The following is an 18,586-nucleotide window of genomic DNA, read 5'->3' on the forward strand; positions in this document are numbered from 1 at the left end:
AATTTTTATTATGAGGAATCTCTCCCCAGGCAATCTCTGCAATTAGATTTGATTACACAAAGCATTAGTTAAATGTTAAAGCATTTTTTAAACACTTCCTATAATCTAAGGACAGCTAGATATTTCTGTATGGAGCATCAGGTCTGGAGTCAGGAACACCTGGTTCAAATATGGTCTCAGACACTAACTGTATGATCCTGGGCAAGTTTCTTAACGCATTTGCTTCAGTTTCTTCTTTTTTTTGCAAGGCAAGTGGGGTTAAAGTGACTTGCCCAAGGCCACACTGCTAGGTAATTATTAAGTGTCTGAGACCGGATTTGAACCCAGGTACTCCTGACTCTAGGGCCGGTGTTTTATCCACTGAGCCACCTAGCCGCCCCCAGTTTCTTCTTTAACTGGACAAGAATATGGTAAACAACTCCAATATCTTTGGCAATAAAACCCCAAAAGGTCATGAAGAGTCAGATACTTTTGAAAAATAAACAACAAAAACAAAATACTACATCCCAGGTACTGAAGTAAGTTAATGCAGGCAAAATAAAATATAGTTCTGACTCAAAAAGAGTTTTTATTTTAATTGGGAAAGAGAACATGTAAAAAGGATTTAAAAAGGGGAGTGTGGGCTCGTGTTGAAGTAAGTCTTGGGAGTCAAGAGGGAAGACTGGTTAGAAATGAGCCTGGATAATTTAAACACTACCTCGAAGGAGGTTCCAATTGGGAACTCACCAATTGGGAGACTAGCAGAGGAAGCCAGTACAAGCTGGCTTGTAGTAGAGGACCTGGGAGAAGTAATATTGAAGATTAGAAAAAATAGGAGCCAAATTAGGAAGAATTTAAATGCCAAACACTTAAAAAGTTCATGAGGTACTGAAATTCATAGAGGATGGAGGGCATTTCAGGTAAGGAATTGGTATCTTTGAAATTAAGATCTTTGGCTCTCAGAGTACCTAGGAAGTAGTAGGGGACGTTTGTGCAAAAGGTGGGTTAGGATCAGATTGTGTAGGAACTTGAATGCTAGGCTAGAACTTTAACTTTATTTTGTAGACCAGGGATCCTCAAAGAGTTAATCAGATTTACTTTTTTACTCCAAATCTATCATGTTCATGGAAATTGTATCACATTTTGAGAATTTTATAGTAATGCAAATTATGTTTGTGATCAAAAACCAGGTTTAAATTGCTGACTTTCTATATTTTGTCTATTCTTGGACTTAAAGGGAATCATTCTTGGGGGGTATAATGCTTTCTATGACTATAAGTCTTATCAATTTACTCCTCAAAAGTAAAGTTTCAATAATAATGCCTGATCAGAATAGATGTTTTAAATTTACAAAAAATTTCATGATTGTCAGGGTCTTGACACATGATTTTTCCATCACATACACATCCATTTAAGTATAAGGTCCTTGTCTATGAAAAAAGGAATATATGATATCTATAATCTTAGACAAAATGAATTAGTAAATATCTGAGAATGTATTTGAACTCAGGAGGATGAACGTCTTTGATTCTAGACCATTGTACCACTTAACTGTCTTCTACCCAGGATTTAATAAACCATTTTTGGCAAAAATTAGAGTATGTCTAATCTTGAATATTTAATTATTCACTATAAATAAACAATAATTTTTTGTAACTCACTAGAGAAGACAAAAACAAAGACAATTTATAGTTTTTCTTAGCTTGCCTTAGTTTATCTGTATAATCTATTTGTACCAATACTAAAGGCATTCCTAATGGAATAGTTGAAGAATTGTCACTTTCATTACTCAAGAAGTACCCTTCCAGGTCAGGGATACTTTGCAGAGGGGTTACTTCAGAGTGTAAAATTCATAGATTTGTTTTCCTTTGGCAATAACATAGGTACATAATCTTGAATTATTTCTATAATGCTTTTTTTAAATGTTGAAAATAAGTTGTTAAAAGCAAACAATGCAGTCTAAGCTTACAATCTAGCTCCACGTGTGTTATTAGATAAATACATTAAGATAAAATTGCTATGGTTTTCTTTAAAGACAAATGTGGAGTGAGTAGAGTAACGATGTCAATTCCATTAATGTCCCCAACTCCCAAAAGAATTAGCTATGTTTTTTTAGGAGAGAGGATTAGTGGTGAGGAAAGCTACTAGAACCTTTTGACATTTCTCCTTGTTTCCCTTTCTCCTCTTTCTAACCAGGTTTTTTAAATCAGAATTTCCTTTGAGAACAACTCATATATATATATATATATATATGCATAAATATAAATAAAACATTACATAGTTTTTATATAGATATTCCTCAGAGAGTGTCAAGTTGTACAGGCCTTTTGATATGCATGATTTAAAGTATGGCAACCACTAGCTTATTTGTTGCACCAATCATAAATAAGATTTCTAATAACCAGTCTTTACATGGTTCTTTAAAGTTTGCAAAATTCAACATATTGTGTCATTACTTTTAATCTTGTGAAATAGGATAATGCAACATTTGATTATCTACTTTAAGGCAAATGGATAGTGAAGTTCAATGTTTTAATATGTCTTAGCACTATTTTAGAATAATATTTTTAATATTTGAGTGGAAAGTACTATAGTAGAAGAGATCCATTAAATATAAATAAAAGGCACAAAAATCTTCCATTTAATAAACCAAAACTGATAACATAAGTATTATCTTTATTATTAATGTTTCTCAGCAAATCAAGTCATTATGAGTAAAGGTATTCCTTTTTTATGTTTTTCATTTCTTTCTTTTTTTTCAAACATCTAATGATAGTTTTCAGTAATCACTTTTTTACATTTTTTTCTCTCTCCCTCCTTTCCCTTGCCCCTCCCCTGACAGAAAGCAATGTAATATAGCTCTATAACTATAACCATGCTAAACATGGATCTATATTAATCATGTTGTGAGAGAAGAATCCCATCTAAACAGAAAAAAATTAGAAAGAACAGTATATCATAAGACAACTTTTTTTCCCCCTAAATTGAAGATAACAAACTTTGGTCCACATTTAAACTCCACAGTTCCTTCTCTGGATATGGATAGTATTCTCCATCATAAATCTTTTAGCATTGTCTTTGATGATTGTAATACAGAAATGATCAAATCTGTTATAGTTGATCAACACCCCATGAAAATATTTTTCTGGTTTTGTTCACTTCATTCAGGGTCAATTTGTACAAGTTTCTCCATGCTGTTCTGAAGTCCTGTTCCTCATGGTTTCTTATTGAACAATAGTGTTTCATCACATTCGTATACCATGATTTGTTCAGTCATTCCCCAATTGATGGACATTCCCTCAATTTCCAATTCTTTATTACTATGAAAATAACTGTTATAAATATTTTTGTACATGTAGGTCCTTTTCCTTTTTTTATGATCTTTTTGGGATATAGACCTAGTGGTGGATCATAGTTTTATTGTCCTTTGAGCATAATTCCAAATTGCTCTCCAGAAAGGTTGGATTAATTGACAATTCCACCAACAATGCATTTAATATCTCAATTTTCCCACATTCCCTCCAACATTAATCAGTTTCCCTTTTAGTCTGAGGTTGGCACCTCATATTTGTTTTAATTTGCTTTTCTCTAATCATAATGATTTAGAGAATTTTTTGATATAACTACAGATAGCTTTAATATCTTCATCTGAGAATTGTTTTTTTCATTTCATTGGACCATTTATCAATTGAGGAATGACTTATAGTCTTATAAATTTGACTTAGTTCTTTATAAATTTTGGAAATGATTCCTTTGTCAGAAACACTAGGTGTAAAAATTGTTTCTCAGTTTACTCCACTTTTTTTTTGCTCTTGGTTGCCTTGGCTTTATTTGTGAAGAAACTTTTCAATTTAATATCAAATTTATCTGTTATGTCTTTTATAATGTTCTCTATTTCTTCTTTGGTCATAAATTGCTCCCTTTTTCATGGATCTGACAGATAAATTATCCCTTGTTCTTCTAATTGGTTTATGATAACACCTTTCATGTCTAAATTCTGTACCCATTTTGACCTTATCTTGGTTTAGGGTGTGAGATGTTGGTCTGCCTAGTTTCTGCCATGCTATCTTTCAGTTTTCCCAGCTGTATTTTTTTTTTTAATTAAAGAGTGAGCACTTATCTCAGAAACTGGAATCTTTGGGTTTATCAAATAGGAGATTACTACAGTCAATTAATTCCATTTCTTTTCTATTTCTATTCTATTTTTATTCCACTGATCCATTATTCTATTTCTTAGCTAATACCAAACGGTTTTGGTGACTGATGCTTTATAAGATAATTTGAGATTTTGTATATACCAGGTCACCTTCCTTTGCATTTATTTCATTAATTACTTAGATATTCTTGACCTTTTGTCACTCCATATGAATTTAGTTCATATTTTTTTAGCTCAATAAAATAATGTTTTGTAAGTTTGATTGGTAGACACTGAATAAGTAATTTAATTTATGTAGAATTGTCATTTTTATTATATTGGCTTGGCCTTCCTGTGAGCAATTGATGTTTGCCCAGTTATTTAGATCTGCTTTTATTTATGTAAAATGTATTTTATAGTTGTTTTCATATAGTTTTTGAATCTACCTTGGCAGGTAGACTCCTAAGTATTTTATGTTATCTGCAGTTATTTTAAATGGAATTCCTCTTTTTTTTTTTACTATGGTGTCTTGTTAGTAATATATAGAAATGCTGAAGATTTATATGGGTTTATTTTATAATCTGCAACTTTACTAAATTTGCTAATTGTGTCACATAGTTTTTTAGATGATTTTCTAGGGTTATCTAGGTATACAATTATAACATCTACTTTTTTTTCCCCAGGCAATGGGCTTAAGTGGCTTGCCCAAGGCCACACAGCTAGGTAATTATTAAGTGTCTGAGGCTGGATTTGAACTCAGGTACTCCTGACTCCAAGGCCAGTGCTCTATCCACTGCTCCACCTAAATGCCCCAACATCTACTTTTGATTTTATTAATTTCATCTTTGTTTCTCCATTAACTACTTTAATTACTTCAAATTCCTTTTCTTCTCTTATTACTAAAGCTAGTATATCTAATACAATATTGAAGAATAGTAGAGATAATGGGCATACTTGTTTCATCTCTGATCTTATAGTGAATGCTTCTAGCTTATGCTCATTACATATAATGCTTATTGATGGTTTTAGATAGATTCTGGTTATCATTTTAAGGAACATTTCTTCTTGTGTTCTCTAGGGATTTTATAAGGAATGGGTGCTGTATTTTTTCAAAAGCTTTTTCAGCTTTTTTTCTGTTAGGTTTGTTATTGATATGGTCAATTATGCTGAGAGTTTTCCTAATAATGAATCAATCCTACATTCTTGGTATATATCCTGCTTGATCATAGTGCATTATCCTAGTGATACCTTGCTACAATCATTTTGTTAATATTTTATTTAAAATTTTTGCATCCAAATTCATTAGGGAAATTGGGCTATAATTTACTTTCTCTGTTTTGACTTTTCCTGATTTAGGTATCAGCACCATATTGGTATCATTAGAAGAAATTTGGAAGAACACTTTCTTTACCTATTTTTTCAAATAGTTCATATAGAATTGGAACAAATTTTTCTTTGAAGTTTTGGTAGAATTCACTTATGAATTCATCTGGTCCTGGAGATTTTCTCTTAGAGAGTTCATTGATAGCTTGTTCAATTTCTTTTTCTGAGATGGGGTTGTTTAAGTATTTATTTTCTTCTTTTAACCAGGGCAGTTTATATTTTTGTAAATATTCATCCATTTCACTTACATTTTAAATTTTTTGGCATACAATTGAGTAAAATAGCTCTGAATTATTACTGTAACTCTCTCCTCATTGGTGGTGAATTAACCTTTTTACATTTCTGAATATGGTAATTTGGTTTTATTCTTTCTTTTTTAAATCAAATTAAAAATTTTTTTTCCATAAAATCAATTTAGTTTTATTTATTAGCTCAATAGGTTTCTTGTTTTCACTTTTTAAAATTTTACCCTAAATTTTCAGAATTTCTAATTTGATATTTAATTGAGGATTTTTGATTTGTTCTTTCTCTAATTTTTTTATTGATCTCTTTCTCTATTTTATTCATGTAAGTATTGGAAATCTGATATTTTCCCTAATAACTACTTTGGTTATATCTCATAAGTTTTGGTATTTTTTCTCCTTTTTGTCATTGTCTTGGATGAAGTTATTCATTATTTCTATGATTTGTTATTTGATCCACTCCTTTAGAGTTAGGTTATTTAGTTTCCATTTAATTTTAGGTCTATCTCTCCATAACTCTTAATTGCACATGATTTTTATTGAATCATGATCTGAAGAAGATACATTCAATATTTATGACTTTCTGCATTTGATTGTGTGGTTTTTATGCCCTAATACATGGTCAATTTTTGTGAAGGTGCCATGTACAACAGAAAAAGGCATATTCCTTTATATCCCCATTCAATTTTCTCTGGTGGCCCATCATATTTAGTTTTTCTATCATTCTATTCATCTCCTTAACTTCTTTCCTGTTTATTTTATGATTAGATTTAACTAATTCTGAGAGAGGGAGGTAGAGGTCCCCTACCAATAGTTTTGCTATTATGTCTCCCTGTAACTCATTTATCTTTTCCTTTCCCCCTGCTTACTTTTTCATCTTATTTCTTGAATATCCTATATGAAGATCAAACTTTCTCTTCAACTCTGGTCTTTTCATCAGGAAAATTTGAAAATCATCTATTTTGTTAAATGTCCATCTTTTCTCTGAAAGGGAAGGCTCAGTTGTGTGGATAATTGAGTCTTGGTTGTAATCCAAGTTCTCTTGCTCTTTGGAATATCATATTCCAGGCTCTTCCATTTTTTAATGTTGATGAAGCCATGTCCTTTGTAATTTAATCCTGACTATAGTTCCTCCTATTTGAGTGCTTCTTTCTGACCCCTTGCAGGATTTCCTCCTGGATTTGATAATTCTGGAGTTTGGCTGTGCTATTTCTTGGTGTTTTCATTTTGAGATCCCTTTCAGAAGATGATTGATGGATTCTTTCAGTGTGTGTTTTGTCCTCTAGTTCTAGAATATCAGGCCAATTCTCCATGATTATTTCCTGTAGAATGCTATCCATGCTTTTTATTTATTTAGTTATTGATCATGGCTTTCATTTTCCAGGTTAGTTGTTTACCAGTGAGGTATTTTAAATTTTCTTCTATTTTTTTCATGAAATCATTAGCTTCCACTAGAGCCAATCTATTAACTTTTGCATCTCCTTTTCCATTTTTAAATGAATTGCTACCTTTTTCCATTTGTCCAATTGTGTTTTGGGGGGAATTATTTTCTTTTTGCATTTGTCCAATTGTATTTTTAGAGAACTTGTTTTTTTCTGTCATTTTTGTTGAAATATGTTAATTTTATCTTTCATTTTTTTTCTTAATTTTTCCATTTGATTTTTAAATTCCTTCCTGAGCTTTTCCAAAAAGTCTTTCTGGACTGGATCCCAATTTATATTCTCCTTTGAAGTTTCACATAAAGCATCCTTTCTGACCTCATTTTCTGAACTAGTATACTTATCTTCAAGGTAACATTCAAATATCCTGCTTTTTTTGGCCTTTCTTATCCATTTTGGGATTTGTTGACTATCCCAATGGTTTTGTGTTGGTGGAAGAGCTTTCTGGCAGACCTTTGTGTTAAGGACCTTAGAGGCTTGCTTAATGACCTGGGATCACAGGTGTTAGGAACTTCAGAATGTTACTCGGTGGACTAACCTATAAGGAAAGTCAGGGGCTCCCTTGGTATTATCTGAGGTGGAGGTGGCAGTCCCCCACTCACCATACCTGGGACTGTATCTTGATTATCTGCATCTACCACCCAGCTCTCAGGTCAGAAATGCCAGAGGTTCTTTCGGGATAGTCACTGCTGGGGAAGTTAGCAGTCCATACCCTGGGCCTGGAACAGGTGCAGACACCTGGGACTGTTTCTGTGTTATTTGTTCTGGGAAACATCAGGCCCTCCCACTGGAACACCAGGGGCTCCCAGGTTGGGCTATCAAGATCAGCCAAGCTGTCCTTGGAACTTTCCCAGTTTGTCCACACCACAAAGGCCTCCCTTACAACAGTCTAGTTTCTCAGATTAATCTTCCCCCACCTTGTCCAGGTCTGCCCTCCTCTCCAACATGAACCTTACTGGAAGATATTTCACTCTGTTCTTTTGTGAGTTCTGTCATTCCAAAATCTGTTAAGAGGCTTGATTTACATTGATTCTGAGGAAAAGCCAGAAGACCTCAACACAGTGCAGGTCCTCTCTCTGCCATTTTGGTCAGAAACAAGCTTAGGTTTTACATGGATTTATCATCCATGACTAACATTTGTTTTTTCATTCTTTTAGAAATGCCTTTTTAAAATTTTGGTTAATTGATGAGGCTCTTGCCCATCAATAGCAATCTCTTAAATGAGGAAGTTCTTATGCATCATTCTCTTTTGATGCACTCTTTCCCATATTATCACAGTTTCTCTTGTTATTACACTTAACTTTTTGAAAGTTTCCCATCCTTTTGGGCTGACTGCTCAGGAAAAATTTTGATACATAATATTCTGTTATTTTCCCCTCAATTTGACCAGGATGAGTTGCAGTAGAAATATGTAATTTAATATAAGAAAATCATCATCTACTGACCAGCCTTGACATTTAGCAAGACTGCTGTACAGATGAGAACAGGTCCATCACCAGGCCCATATTGAAATATTTTCAGCTTGATAGGGCATGACAGAGCTTTCTTCCTTTATTTCTTTAAGAACTCAAGGTTACCTTCTCAGCATGATGAAGTATGAGGGAAGGAGGTTTTTGAGGAAGAGAATTGAATAATTTGAACTAAAAATATATGGAATACACATATAAAACCAATAGTGGGAACATGGGAAGAAAGAGTGTTGAGAGATGGAAAGGAATATTGAGGGAATTCTCAGCAGAATATTTTCTCTTGGTTTCTCATAGTTTTCTTTTGTTAAAGTATTCCATCAATACCTCGGACTGGTTTTGTGACCCTAGGCAAGTCATTTAACCTCTAAGTATCTAGGAAAGTAAGGCTATAATTTGCAAACAGCTGCAGATCTTATTTGATGGAGAGAGTTATTTTTAATAGGAGTGAACCAGGTAGATGAAATCACAGGTTTGGACTAAACATCTCTAATTGAGCCTTATGCAATTATATATTTAAATGCTTCTTCTTATGAAATCTGAAAAAAATAGATATCCTCTGATACATGTTGTCTCAAGAATTTTTAATTTACTTCTAAGTTTAAGGAGGAGAGCTCATATAGCAAGAAGGTAGGGGAGGGTAGCAGACATACTACTATAGGGATTTTTATTAAACTAAATGTTATTAAGTTAAATAATGAAAAATTAAATATTGCTTAGATATTACTAAAGGCATATTATTAAAGCTTAGTGAAATGATCCTATAGCTAGTTTATTTTTATATACTTATCCTAATCACCTTATCTAGTTAACTTTTTCTCTTTTGTTTTATGCGTGGCTATATTCAAGACCTTTTTCTTAGTGGAGAACTTTTATTTTCAGTGAAAGAATAAAAAGACAATTCCATAAAAAGGACATCTTAGCCTACAGAAGAATGGAGCTGCTATTCCAATTAAATATAAAGAAAATGGTTAAAACAGTAAACCCCTTAAGGAGAATACACAGAGAGTCAATCCCAGGCTTAAACCAAAAAGGACACTTGATTGAAGTAAGGTAGAAAACTATCAGCCATGACTCATCCCAAACCGTTAGGAGTGATAGCATTCATAATGTTTATCATCCAGTTTGTGTTTTGTTGGGGGGGTTCCTTTTATTTCCTATTGAATTTGTATATATTTGATATTTGTGATTAAAAATAATACTGTGAAATGCATTCATGCCATATATGTCTTGCTAGATGAAGACCATGTCATTCAAATCATATCACTTATGGTAGTAGTAGCAGTATTATCACCCTCTTTCCTTTTTCCTCTTTCCATCTAACATCCATCTATCTATCTATCTGTCTATCTGTCTGTCTATCTATCTCTCTCTCTCTCTCTCTCTCTCTCTCTCTCTCTCTCTATCTATCTGTCTTATCTATGGCTCTGATCTTTCTCTTCTCAAGCCAACTCAGAATAACCAATGCTCCTTACCTATATCACACATACATATTTAAAAAATTGCTATTTTTTTCATGTTTGCAGAGGCTGAGGATATGACTCATCCTAACTCTGTAACCCTGGGTAAGTTTGCTAGTTCCTTCTCCAACTCATTTTACAGATGAGGAAACTGAGGCAAATGAGATTAAGGACTTTCCCACAATCACACAGTCAGGAAGTATCTGAGACTGGATTTGAACTGTTCTTCCTGATTCCAGACTCAGTGGTTTGCAATCTTCTGCTCCACTTAGCTACCCTTGACTGTGACATTGTCATCACTTCAAGTATTTGTGGAGCTTGGGTATTATCTTTGGAGCCTGTACCTCATTCTTCCCAGTAACTTCAATGGTGACCAGTTTCATTCTTTGAAGAGTGGGTTTCTTTTTTAGTTTTTGCAAGGCAATGGGGTTAAGTGGCTTGCCCAAGGCCACACAGCTAGGTAACTATTAAATGTCTGAGGCTGGATTTGAAATCAGGTACTACTGACTCCAGGGCTGGTGCTCTATCCACTGCACCACTAGCCACCCCAAATGGTTTTGTTTTTGGAAACATAAGAGCATTGCTCATACTTTGCTTGCTGGCATCTCTGCTGAAAGCAGGAAGAGCACTTTTATTTTAGTTTTTCACACCTTTTCTTTTTTTTGATTGTGAATAATTTGGAACTTTAGGTGATGCTATATTTGCTTCAAAGTTAGTAATTTTTATAAGCTGTCTCCTTTGTTGAGGAATGCAAGGTTTTCTGTAGTTCATGATGATGTTTCAAAAGGTTATTTAAGTGAATGAGTGTTTAGATGTGGAATTACGAATGGAACCTCTCTTCTGCCCAAAGTCAAGGCAGAAAGGACTAGGGCAATATGATACACTGGATTCAGTAAGCTTTCAGAGGGGTGAGAAAGGTAGGGTAGGAGGTTGAAGATTGCATTTGCTGTATGGCACTAGATAGTTTTCTAACTCAAAATATGCCATGCTCATTTTTTATATTCTACCTCAAATGACTTCATAATCTAAGTTTTCAACCAGTTGCTTCTTTCAACTTTTAAGATACTAAAAATTCGGATAGCTTGGAAAGAAAGAGCTATTTCTTGAAGGGAAATGTGGTTTTTTTTTAAGAGACCAGTATTATTGCAATGGGTGAAGGCTGACTGTAGGGTCAGGATTGTTACTGAGCTGAATGGGTTCTAAAGTTGGAAATGAATCAGGGTTGTGTGAGAAGAAGGGAAAACATAATCAAAACTTTGGGATTCCAAATTTCTCTGATGTCTACTTTAAAATTTTTAGCTATTTGTCATGGAGATTTTATTCAAGTGAGCTTATGCTGCATCTGTGACAAAAAGTTATCAAATTCACTGGCAGAGTAATGCAACTTAAAGCCTTCATTCACATTTCTTTTTTTAGTAATTACTCTTACTAAAATTTATAGGTGATGTGGTTAATATTGCTATTATTGAGGAAGGGACTTCAGAGGCCATCTAAGTCCAACCATTTATTTCCAATTGAGGAAACTCAACATTTTGGATGTTAAATGGATTCCCAAGGTCATGCCTCATGATGACATAGACACTATGGGAATTCAACTCAGATCATCAATTCATCAACCAATGAACATTACTATGTATTAGCCATTGATGTTCTCATAAACAAAAATAAGTATTCTTTGCTTTTGAGAAACTTATATACTTCTGGGGGTAGGAGAAGAACATGTCAAGAGAGACATCTGAACAAAGAATATCCAATACAAGTTAATTTTAGGAGAGAGAACAGGAATAAATGAGAAGGGAGTACAGTGAGATCAGAAAAGATTCCATTTAGGAAGTCTAGAAGAAAGTGAACAATTCTAAGAACTGGAGATGAGGAAGGAGTATGATTCCCCTTGTCTGAGCAAAGACTGTTCAGAAATGGAAAGTATGGGAAAACTGGAGATTACTTCAACTGGAACAAAGAATGGATGAAAATTTGTAACATGAAATAAGACTGGAAAGCAAGGTGGGAGGCAGATTACAGAGGGCTTTAAATTCCAAGTTGATGATTTTTGTATTTTTGTCCTATATTCCTTAATTCTGTCTTTTATGCTTCTCAATACACTCTACTGATGATGAAGAAGAGAGAGACAGGAAACAAAAAGACCAATTAGTAAATTGTTGTAATTATTGGGACATTAGATCTCAAATTTCAGGAGATTCTGCTAAAATGGTAAAGCTTGGAGTACTGACTTATTAACAGTTAGTGTATCTGCTCTCCCAGGTCACTTAACCAAGTGTAATGAGTTTTCAACTTCTAGGTTGACCACTAGATATGGTCTGGAAGAGTTTTTTTTCTTTCTGGCAGTGGTTTTCTATGGTGATATAAGTAAAACATAGGGCAGGGAGAGATTTTATAAAAGTATGAGAGTAAAATAATATGTGACAAGAACATCTCCTCATGTGAGTTTGTTCAGCATTTTCTTTATCTACCAGGGAAGTTCATTCTGCTACTACTGATGGCCATGAAATGCATTCATGTCACTTGTTTACTATGAGATGAAAGCCATGTCTTAGCATCATCTCCCTTTTTCCTTTGCTTTTCTTCTTTTCCTTCCAGGTGCCACGTGCTTATGCATTTGTACGACTCCTTTCCTTTCTCTTATCTTCTCTAGACAACTCAGAGTACCAATTGCTCTATATCTATTGCACACATACATATTTCAAAAATAACTATCACTTTACATGCTCGCAAAGACAGGATCATGACTTGAATAATTTGAATAATAAATAATTCCATTTCTTTTGATATCTATATTCAAAAAGAGGCAGCAGGATGTAGTGAATAAAGAATTGGCTTTGATATGAGGAAGATCAGGGGTTTAAGTCTTGCCTTTGACACATACTATCTGTGTGACCATAGACCAGTCATTTAATCTCTTACTGCTCCAGTCAACTGTTTGAAATTTTTTTAATGATTTTTTAAATATATATATATATTTTATTTGTTTTTCCAACTACATGCAATGTTAGTTTTTATCAATCATTTTTGCAAGTTTTGAGTTTTACATTTTTCTGTCTCCCTCCCTCCCCTCTGTCAGAAAACAATCTAAAATCAGCTCTACATTTATAGCCATGCTATACTATTTAAGATTTTTAAGTTACAGACAAGATGCTTATCTGCATGGATGAAGAGAGTTGCTGCGTTGACATGGAGGGAATCAAAGATCTAGATAAAAAAAATTCCCCCAAGGTCTTGGATTTTCCCTTAGTTGTACTTTAGTATCTCCTCATGGGACCCAGAATGGATGAGGTATCTTGGACCAATAATGCATGATTTATGCAGCTCATTTCGCTCCTTGAATCACCCACATGAGGAAAATAAGAGATGTTTTTTGGCAAATGTTTACTTTTGTTAATCATGAGAAAGGAAAGGGAAATTGTTCCCTTTTACAAGTGGCTCGATTGTGCATCATTGACAAGTTTGCTTTTTTCCTGATAGCAAAGGGATAGACTTCACTGCATATAGTTCCCTGCCTGCCTTCATCTTCTTGTCCCTCTGCAGACCTTACAGTAAATATCATTTCAATGTTTACTCATTAAAAGAAGCTGCCAGAAAGAAAAAGAAATTCTTTCTAAGTGCTTACAAATGCATTCTTTGAAATTTAGATGGAATTTTTAAACACTCAAATTGAATATTTTCTTTGATCTGGACAATTGACAAGAAAACATAACTTTGACTAACAATGAATGCATTTTTTCAATCATGAGCCACCAGAATAAAAGTATACCAGTATTCCCATGCTATATTCTTTATGGCATCATTTTAAGTTATAAATAACTGTTTATTGTTAGTATTATGATTCATAACCATGTTTCACTGACATCTATAACTAAACACTTAAAGCAGCAAGGTAACTCTCCTTACAAAGATATTTGGACTGTGTTTCTTTTCCATAGTGACAAGAATGAATAATTTTCCAAAAGGCTGCATGAATAGTTCTTTTAAAGAAATAAACAAATCCAAAGCAGAACAACACTGAAAAACATACCCTCTAACTGAACACTGAAGAACAATATCCTTAAACCAAAAGAGAAATTGAGAACCTGTCTACTCTTTTCGGAGTGGGGGACGAAAAGCATGGGACTAGAAGGTAGGATTGTCAAACATTAATGGTTTTATCTTCTGATACTAAATGAAATGCACAGTTCATTAGAGTCATTTCTAGCTCCATTTCAAAGTCCTGCTCAGATGTTGTTACATAACTGGGAACCTGCTAGCTCAGCTAAGGAGCTGCCCCAGGGTCAGGTAATGAGTCTGGCACCTGTGCTAAACTGTTTGAACAAAATGCCACCACTTAGAACACAATGCCCAGACCTCAGAAAAATCTCACTAGTTCTCTAAGTACTGAAGGAAAACCTGTGTCAGCGAGACCCTGCTTACCTGCAGGATGATAGCAAGAAGTGATACAAAAATAGCTTGGCACCCATTTCCAGAGAGGATCAATTGCTTTTTGGTTAGCAATTTCTAGTTGATATTAAGTGAGCAAACTCTGAAATTCAATGCCAGTCTGTCATGAGATCAACTGTATTCTGTATGACTTTGTCATTCCTTTTCCTTAAGCCTGAACAATAATGGCCTTTATTTTGCAGGATGAACCTCAACAGCAGGCATATGGAGATTTTTTTTCATAAAACGATGACCAGACCTAGTACCCTTTATTCTGCAGTAATTGGGTTCTGGAAGAAACTGTGCTGTCAGAGTCTGGTTGCTTATATTTATTTCTTCATTATGGAGTGTGTGTGTGTGTGTGTGTGTGTGTGTGTGTGTGTGTGTGTAGACCTAAATGTGAGTAAGTACTTAGTCAGTGTCACTAGCACCACCATTTTTAAGTGAAATAGAAATCCTATTTAATAATTTATGGGAAAAGCTCAACTATCATTTGACTTTGACTTTTCTCCTTTCTGGAATACAGGTGGAGAGAGGGCTTGAAAAATGGGTTTACATTTTATCTAGACATGCTTTATTCACAAGCCATTTTCATCTGTCTAGATACATTTTGGTCAAAGTTGAACTTCTTGGGATAAGTACAAATAAGATGTTGAACTGACCCTTGGGTATTTGCTGAGAGAGATAGCACATTTTTTTTTTTGGAGTAGAAGGCGGTCTTATTGGCTGTCCTTTTATTTTGGTGAGCATCATTCTCATCTGTTCTTGAGCATACTTGCCTTCCCATCTCTCAGCAGTAAGTTATTACTTTTTTTCCTTCTTCTTTTTGATCAAGATTTATCCCTATCATGTGACACTCTAAATCCTATATTATAGGTAATCAGCAAATTTCATACAAATTGTGCCTAGTCAAATTCCCTCATTTTGCAGATAAGGGAAAATGAAGGAAGGACTTCCCAAGATCACAGAGGTAATAGCATCAGAAACAGATTTTAAACCCAGGTTCTTTGACCTCAGGACAAATACTCTTTCCATTATACAACCCCTGCTTCCATCTTTCCATTTTACAGACAAGGTAAAAGGAGGATTTGGGAGTAGCTATGTCTTATCTCAGGTTACAGGGAGATTTTATAGCAAAGTCATGAACTGATCATAGGTTGAATAGTCCCTTTTTGATACTTTTTCATTACTGTCTCTGTAGTAGAATGTAGAACAAGTCTGAATAAATTAAACCCCCATTATTAAACATTATAGGTTTTGTTCTTTTATTTCTATCTATTATACAGGATGTAGATGTTATCTAACAATTTTACTTTACTTGTATTTATACTACAGAAGCATTCACCCAATGAAACAGAAGACCAGACTGAGAGAAAGTCATTAATACCATACATCCACATCCACACCCATACCCACAAACACACAGAGCTTATATTTGCCTCAAGTGAAGATGATTCTGAAGAGAAAATACCATAGAGACATTGGAGGATCAGAGGTCAACTGAATGTGTGCCACCGCATACTTTCAGAGGGTCTAGCTTTTTAATTTCTTTTGGCTTTGAAGAAACTTTTGATCAGTATTGCAGGGACATAGATGGACTAAAAGGAAGAAAAGACAAAAGGAGGAAAATCTGGCCTATGGTTCTCCATGCTTGTTCTCTCCTATGAGAACTATGCTTTGGTGTTACTGTTCTGAGGCAGAAAAATATGGAGATGGAGACACAAAGCACTGGTTTGACAGAGAGTTAATTAGCTCAGTTGGAGAAAGTGGGGTAGCAGTTGAGTTCTCTACAGATTCAGGAGATGAGATTGAGCTGGGCTTGGAAATGGAGTCAGGGCACAATGGATAGAGTGCCAAGAATACATGAGTTTAAATCTGTTCTCAGATGCTTACTAACTAGGTGACCCTGGGTGAGTCATTAACCTTATCTGCCTCAGTTTCCTCAGCTGTAAAATGAGCTGGAGAAGAAAATGGGAAACCCTTGCCATATTCTTTCCATGAAAAACCCAGTCTCACAAAGAACTGGACATGACTGAAACAACTGACCAACAAAAATAGTGTCATTAAAAATTATTACAATATTTTAAAATATCTTTTAAATTTTCCCTCTTTCTTCTCCAGGGTCACAATGAATATCTAGAAGGGAAAAAAAGAGGAAGAAGAGTGACATTGAGAAAAATCTGAAAATAGATGCAGTGTTCCACACCTTTAGATCTCTCAGCTTTACAAAGGAATGGGGTGAGTTGTCTTCTCAAATCCCTTTTTATTGAAAGTATTTCTGGTTATGATATAAATTAGTTTTGCTTCAAACAAATAGTAATGCCTTCCAGAAGCAATGACCACCAACACCACTGGGCTAGAAAACTGGTCCAAAACTGACTATCCAACAAGTACAAAGGTTTTTGATTATAGGCACATATTCCAAGAGACCTGTGAGCTTATCAATGTAGATCTTCCTTCAGTGATGTAGAAAACAATCCAAACCTGCCCATCCTGTGATCCTCTTGCCCATACCTTCCTATATGTTTCTATAAAAAATTCATCTAATGCAGCCTTCTTTGACATCAGAAGGATTTTTATTTTAAAATCTACCTATTTTGAATATATTGGGTATTCTATTATATGACTATCATGATACTTTTTTAATACTTATATCCTCTTTTTCCTACTATTATATTTTTTTCTATGTACATGCTGTTCTTGCTCTTATAAATTTGTAGCATTTGCTTTTAGAAGTTTTGTGGTTCTTTCCAATTCCATTTTTTCTTTTTTTGTTGTTTTTGTAAGGCAATAGGGTTAAGTTATTCACTCAAAATCACATAGCTAGGTGATTATTAAGTGTCTGAGGTTGGATTTGAAATCAGGTCCTCCTGACTGCAGGGCCAGTGCTCTATTCCCTGCACCATCTAGCTACCCCTACATTTCAAAAGTTATAGTATATATTGTTTCACTGACTCTGGGAGCTTCAGTCTTAGTTCATATAGGTCTTTCAATGTTTCTCTGTTTTTTTTATTGTCCTTTTATATATCACAGTAATATTCCATTACATTGATATGCCACAATTTATTTACATGACAATGGCATCTACTGTTTCCAGTCTTGTAGCAGCTTCATTTGGTAAGACAGCAGGGTCTAATTCACAATCTCTTTCTGCCCATTTTCTTAGATTATTATGCTTGCTAAAACTCACTCCCCTCTGCTACCCAATTACTTTCCTTTTTGTCCTATTCTGACTTGGAGAGGAAGAAGTTGGTCAGTCAAAATTGCAGTAGTGTTGTAATCTGCTTGGCATTGTTTTCATTTTTTTTTTGAATTTGATATTGCAAATAATCTCTTGCTTGAGAAACAATTTGGTCTTGTCTTAGTTCTAGCTTTTTACTTTTCTGAAGCATTTTATAAAGTCAATCAGTCCTTCCCCCTGAACATTCTCTTTTGCCTTGACTTCCATGACACTGCTTTTCTGAGTCCTACTCACCATTTCTTCCTAGTCTCCTTTGCTGTATTATCATCTATCTTCTCATATTTTGACTGTGGTGTCTTCTGAGGCTCATTCTTGGTTCATCTTCTTTTAGACTCTCTCCTTTGGGTTTCAATCTCCTCACTTCAATTATCTATTTAATAGAGATAATTCCTATATATACTAAAAAGCACACACACACACACACACACACACACACACATATATATATACACACACACATATATGTCTTGCCTTATTTTCTGAGGTCCAGTGCTATAGTCTGTTGGAAATCTTCATTTGGATGCTATATCAGAACCTTAAGTTCACCATGTTGAAAATGGAACTCTTCCAACTTTCCCCATTTTTGTTGATGGCACCATCATCATCTAGTCTCACAGGTTTATAACCTTTGAATTATCTTCTTCCCTTTTTCTTCATCCTCTACATAACCAATTATATTCTGTCCATTTTTTCTACCATATTTATCATTTTCATTCCTTTCTCTCCCTTAACATGATATTCCTCTTAAGCCTCCACCATCCCCTCTCATCTGGACTATTACAATAGCTTCTTAAATAGTTTTCTGTTATCATT

The 18,586-nt window shown here is 34.4% G+C and overlaps 1 long non-coding RNA gene across 4 annotated transcripts in view; it reads left to right on the top strand.

Moving 5' to 3' along the window:
• LOC141517722 (uncharacterized) overlaps positions 1-18,586 on the top strand; it is an 80,481-nt gene that overhangs the window by 42,575 nt on the left and 19,320 nt on the right. For all 4 annotated transcript variants that reach the window (XR_012476965.1, XR_012476964.1, XR_012476963.1 and 1 more), the window contains exons 2-3: positions 14,043-14,236; positions 16,654-16,770. This is a non-coding gene — a long non-coding RNA (uncharacterized LOC141517722). The remainder of the gene's footprint in view (positions 1-14,042; positions 14,237-16,653; positions 16,771-18,586) is intronic.

The sequence above is a fragment of the Macrotis lagotis genome, chromosome 3, assembly GCF_037893015.1.
Source record: "Macrotis lagotis isolate mMagLag1 chromosome 3, bilby.v1.9.chrom.fasta, whole genome shotgun sequence".
Lineage (NCBI taxonomy): Eukaryota > Metazoa > Chordata > Mammalia > Peramelemorphia > Peramelidae > Macrotis > Macrotis lagotis.